Source organism: Sinocyclocheilus rhinocerous, unplaced genomic scaffold (assembly GCF_001515625.1).
Source record: "Sinocyclocheilus rhinocerous isolate Xijiao unplaced genomic scaffold, SAMN03320098_v1.1 scaffold4595, whole genome shotgun sequence".
Taxonomy (NCBI): domain Eukaryota; kingdom Metazoa; phylum Chordata; class Actinopteri; order Cypriniformes; family Cyprinidae; genus Sinocyclocheilus; species Sinocyclocheilus rhinocerous.
In genome coordinates this window covers 94,194-100,318 of record NW_015662122.1, presented here as the reverse complement: position 1 = coordinate 100,318, position 6,125 = coordinate 94,194, and the positions used below count along the sequence as shown (strand labels likewise).

At 42.3% G+C, this 6,125-nt stretch overlaps 1 pseudogene; it reads right to left on the bottom strand.

The window, feature by feature from the left end:
* Positions 1-2,253: 2,253 nt before the first annotated feature.
* LOC107727459 (uncharacterized) lies at positions 2,254-6,125 on the bottom strand (annotated as a pseudogene).

Genomic DNA, 6,125 nt, shown 5'->3' with positions numbered 1-6,125 from the left:
GTCTTTTATATACTTGAAATGCATTCTTGATGCACATACCTGAATGTGGTAATATGTTCCTTTTTTTGCCACAATGAAGTCCACCAGCGCCTGGATGGATGACATTTGGTTACTCTTGGCAACAACATGTTGTGGCAAGTCATGGGTTAGCCCTGGAAAACCCCTGTAAAGTGGTCGTACTGTCCCTTCACACAGGCATCTTGCCTCCTTGGCACGGGAAAAAGTTTGCCCACTGGACCTTTTTAAAAGAGATCAAAACAGCTAACACATTCTGAAAGGTCCAAGTTCTACAAATTGTGGATGTTACAATACAGGCTACCGTGGACAGTACGTTTTAGCACTGACGGTGAATACATGAACAACTACCAATTTGTCTTGTACAGGATTATGGGGCGTCTTCCAAGGTTGAGCTCAATCCTCATCTGCATTCTCCACAATCATAAGCTCATCCTCTTTCTCCATGGTCACATCTGCAGAGGTTACTATGTTACTAACAATCTGTCACACAATGAACTGCAATTGAAAATGTATTGTTACTTAGTGCAATTGCTTTATCCATACCCATGCCTGTTACAGGGGCAACAGAGTCTGGCAATGGTAGCACATCCACTGTTGCCTCTGAGCCACTAAGGTCTGTAAGTCATGCAAAATTAGATTATTAGTTAATGACACATAATAAAAATGCAATACAATACTATAACAAAATAACATATATAGATGTCAATAAAATCAAGTATAGTGTGTATCAGAGTTTGATGAGAAATAATAGAGCTAAGGTCGATTAATGAGGTTGATATATAATATAATGATTATATAATAATGGGCCACAAGCAAATAAGGAAACATTACATTGTACCTCAGAATCCTTAGCAAACAAAGACTAAATAAGTGCTTGATCATCTGCGTTACTTACTGGTCACTTGGTGATCATCTGTGGCACCAGATTTAGTGGAGGTTTCTGAAATCTCTGAAGTAGCTTAATTGGAATTGAACACAAAGTATTGGTACATGACGACATCTGTACAAGTAATATTTTGAGCCAATTCTAAAGTAGTATGGCTGTAATCCAAACATTACCAAGAACAGCCTTGTGGTTGATGTTCAGCACAACTTCTGTCCCAAAGACTCTTCTGAAGGCCTCTAGCCTTCTCAAATTCTTCTGACTGTTGTGGTGGTGTATGATACTTCTCATGAGGAAGACATGGGTTGATGGAAGGGTCATTTATAAGGTAGTTATTTTTATTTAATTTGCTAAAGAATTGCTACACAACCTGGCTATTCACTTTACCAGCAAGTTGGGCCACGAGACCAATCTTGCGGAGAACATCCCGTTTGTCTTTTGAATTGTCTTCATGAAATTTGTCATTGAGGACATAGTGCTCTGCTGAGCCTGTAATTGGGTGGCCATGGCTGTCTGGGACTTGTTTTTTTACATTAAGCCATGGCAAGGAGATCTTAAGCTTTCCCTCTTTTGCCATCTGTATGTTGTCATGTGTTGGGTCAGCTAGACGCCCTTCATGTGGCGTGAAGGTTTAACGTCTCCGGATAGCGAAGATTGGTGCGTGTGGCCAGTCCGCGTGCGAAATCATAGATGACTACGTTGGGTATGTTACCATGAGAGGAAGATGTCTGCAAAGTCTCTCGGACTCTCAGTGCACAAACAGCATTTTATGCTGTACACAATTCCACAAGGGCACATAACCACAGCCCACCCTCCCGGAACAAACATCTATGTCAGGCAGCAGTAATAGAAGTATAAGCCCTACAAAGGTAAAGTGGCAGTCACAAACATGACAAAACACAAGCATTTTCTTCTCACCTGAGGTGCCCCAAAATTTTCAAATACTTTGTCGTAAGTCTGCCTAGATTTCATCTCAGATGAAAGTCTCTCTAGGAGGTCACTTTTTGAACCAATGGAATTTAATAAGATAACCTGACCTGTAGCATGTTTCGAATATGTAGGCATAGAGTCGTTAAAATTGTGCAGGCCATCTTTCCACTCTTGATACCTGCAGTGGATTCCACATTGGTGGCAACATTTTGAATTGGTGGCAACATCTGAAAAATACAATGTTAAAAATTTAAGCTGTACTACAATCCCATTGCAGATCTGGTGTCATTTGTATGTATTTTATAGATCCCTGTTAGAACCAAAAATACTTGCCATGGATAACTCTTGTATTTGTAAGAATTTTGGCCTTTGATGTGATGAGAAGAGGGTCTGATAAGGGTACATTTCCAGCGCATCTCTGGCAGAACATCTCATCAGGAATGAGGCTGGTTGATGTAGTGGCGGTCGAGGGTGCATTGCTGATCTTACATCATCCTGTGCACCACGACCGCTGCCCATCCAGAACACCACCAACGGCATCCTGTGATCCACCACCGCCGTTCAGTACGTCTCCATCCTCCGCGCCACCACCAAGCACTGGCCCATCAAGGCGCGTACTGACGGAGGAAGTAATGCAGACCCAGCGGCACATGGTCCATGCCGTCAATGCTGTCTGCTCCGAAAAGCATATTATCAGAAATAAGTGGTTCACTTAAAAAACTTGTAAACATTTTTTTTTTTAATTAATTCACTTGCTGTTTCCTGTTAAATTTCACCTATTATTTAAACGCAGCTGTATAGCATTCGGTACTGCATTTGAAGGGCCAGGGTCAAGATCACCGTAGTCTGAAGGGTTTGGTGGGACAGGTAAATTGTGACTTTGCGCAATCTTGTGCAGCACTGCGCAAGCCAACACAATACGGCACACTTTTGTAGGGCTGTACAGTACGGTGCCGCCAGACCTATCCAAGCACCTCCACCGTCCTTTCAACAGACCAATAGCATGTTCGACCACTGACCGTGTCCGACAATGTTTGTCGTTGTAGCACCGTTCCTGCGCAGTCTGGGGTCCGTTTAGTGGAGTGAGCAGCCAGGTTCTGAGGGGGTAACCACTGTCTCCTGAGAGGTACAACATTTAAAAGTATATTAAAACGTTACGTGGTTACACACAATGTCATGCACACTACTGTCATACCAAGTAACCATCCATCCTGACCACATCCTGTTTGTAGTCTATACTACTATTGGATAAAATGTAGGAATCATGAGTTGACCCAGGCCATCTCGCAACTGTCACGATCCGTTCCCTGCTCACCACCAGAGGTTGCCACACACGGCACTCAGACTTTCACCCTGGACTCCATTTCCCAAGATCCCCTATGATTACACCTTCACCTGTTTCCAATAACCCAGACACTATAAAGGTTGCACTCACTCACATAGAGGTGCTCAGTATTGATTAACCTAGCTGCCATACCAAGCGCTTCCTAGTATCCTGTTTCCTAGTCTTGTTCCTTGCCTTGTTGTTCTGACCTAGCCTGTTTATCTCACCTCTGATCATTGGCTGCTTGCCTTGATCTATTGCCTGTGTTGGATTATTCTCTTGCCTTGTGCTCTGGACACTGTTTGCTGGTGTATGCCCTTTGCCTGTCTGACTACGCTTTTTGTTTGAATAAAAGGCTGCAATTGGATCAGACCTTGCCTACACGACACTTATTGTTACAGAATACTGAGCCCACAAGGATCCAGCGGCTCTCCAGCTCAACAATGGACCTAGTCGACCAGCTTCTACGTATCCGGCAAGGAGACTCATCAATCGAGGACTATGTTCAGCAGTTTTATTAGTTGTCTAGCCACGTTTCCTTTTGACGAAGTCGCTTTAAAATAAATTTTTCGTTTTGGACTGAATGAGCCTGTGAAATCATGGTTTCCTGGAGGGGAATTTAAATGCAGTTTAAGAGATTTCATGTACTATGCTTTTGATTTTGTGTGGTTCACCGTTCACTGTGGGAGAGACAGAGGACTTTGAAGCCCCAGAGACTTTCCACAAAATGGCTGCCAACCCCGAGGCTGTTCACAAGATGGCCGCCGTTCCTGAGTCTCGTCCCGTCAAGCCTGCCAAGCAAGAGCCTGCTCACGTCAAGCCTAACAAGCCAGAGCCTGAGCCACATCACAGCTGATTTTCCTGAAGCAAGTCAAGTCACAGCTGATCGTCCAGAGTCATGTCACATCCTGTCTGTTGCACCCAGATCTTTGAGGTCAGTCCTTCAGTATCCCAGTCTGGTATCCAGTGTGAGGGATGCACCACTGGTGTCTGCACGCTCAGCTGGTATCCCCAAACCAACTCACCTTAGCCCTCCAGTTTTTTAACTGATTCCCCCGTCTGCAGTGCTTCCCAGATTACACCTGGGGGAAAATAAAGGATGTGATGTTCAGAACATGGTAACTCAATGTCCTAAAACACTGGACACACACACCCCTTTTTATAGGCCGTTCATTCTAGTAAATAAATTAACACAAAGTATTTGCACCTGGATTAATGTTAAATATATATTGATTGATTAACTACTTGTCTAATTTATGCATTTTGTGGTTTAACAGCCTAAATGAAAAGATGTTCATTTTATTGCTTGGCCATTTGGTGTCACTAAATCACAAATACCACTAAAAGAGTGCATACGCACAGTCAAGAGTTTCCAAACGGTGTGCACATATTTACAGCAAGATTTTTTTTTAAATAAATCCAGATAGTTGCGTGAAAAACAGCGTACGCACATTTCAATGCCTTTTTTGTGCATACGCAACGTTTATACACGAGGCCCCAGGTCAAACCGAACATGTTTGAAAACTCCTGCCAGGGTGAAGATTTTCAGCCTAAATGAAAAGATGTTCATTTTATTGCTTGGCCATTTGGTGTCACTAAATCACAAATACCACTAAAAGAGTGCATACGCACAGTCAAGAGTTTCCAAACGGTGTGCACATATTTACAGCAAGATTTTTTTTTAAATAAATCCAGATAGTTGCGTGAAAAACAGCGTACGCACATTTCAATGCCTTTTTTGTGCATACGCAACGTTTATACACGAGGCCCCAGGTCAAACCGAACATGTTTGAAAACTCCTGTCAGGGTGAAGATTTTCAAAAACTCCAGTTGGCAGCCTCTAATTCCTCCATATGAACAGGACAATTTTAATATCAGTATTTATCACATATTACAAACAATTAATATCAAAACGTATTATATTTAAAAATGTTTAACCACAATGTTTTAACATGTTTGTTTTAACAATTGTTGAAAATAAACTGTTGTAACTTTTAACATTTAAAATTTTTATTCAACATCTTTTCTTTCTTTTTTTACATTTATGTTCAAAACATGCCAAATAAACAAGTTGATACTGCTGTGAAATGAAATTAGTCTTTAACTAAACAGGCTCATCTTTTTTCTTTAGTCTCACTGACTGAACAAATTAAAGAAATCACTGCAATGATGGTTTGCACACAGCAAGCATGTGCTTTCTGCAGATGAACTTCTTGCATTTTACACACATCATCTCAAAACTTTTCCGCTTTTTCCCCATCACCTGTATTCACCTCTGTGGATCTGGATTCATCTGCTTTAACTGATTCTACCAAAGCTACAGCCGCTGCTGCTCGAGGTGGGCAGGAGCGTCGCTGGATTTTAGGTGCGATGAGTGCTTTTCCAAGCTCCTCCAAGAAAAGCCGACGTTTGCACAGTTTGCCCTCATTCCAGTTTGGGTTGAACTCACGCCACAGGACGAAGGCATTATATGCTGACACATCCAAGATGTTATAGAAGACCACCAAAGGCCACCGGGCAAGTCTTGCGCTGGCAGATGTTCGCTGATGTGAGTTTGTCCAAACTGTCAACTCCTTTCGTGAAATTATAGTCCAGCACCATTTCTGGCTCCAGGTCCTTTCTTGCGCTCAGTGATGCTTCTCTGTGCATGGTACTCATCACAAACACATTTTTAGTTTTATTTTGGACAGTAGGAAGCAATTGTTGCCGTTTCAGAGAAATCAAACATCTGTCCTTCATATCCAGAATCTCTCTGGAAAGCTCAGGCTTGTTTTTCTTTTTTTTTGAATTTGTTCTAATCATGGTCAGCTTTCGCTTGAGTAGCTCTTCACTAGGTTTGTAGGATGTAAAGAAGTTGCCACATGTTATGCAGTCAGTGACTTTGCAGCCCTTCACTAATTTGAAGAACAACCCGCATCCCCTGGTCTCTCTCAGGTTCTCCACCTGTGTATGTGTAAACTTGTGTTTCAT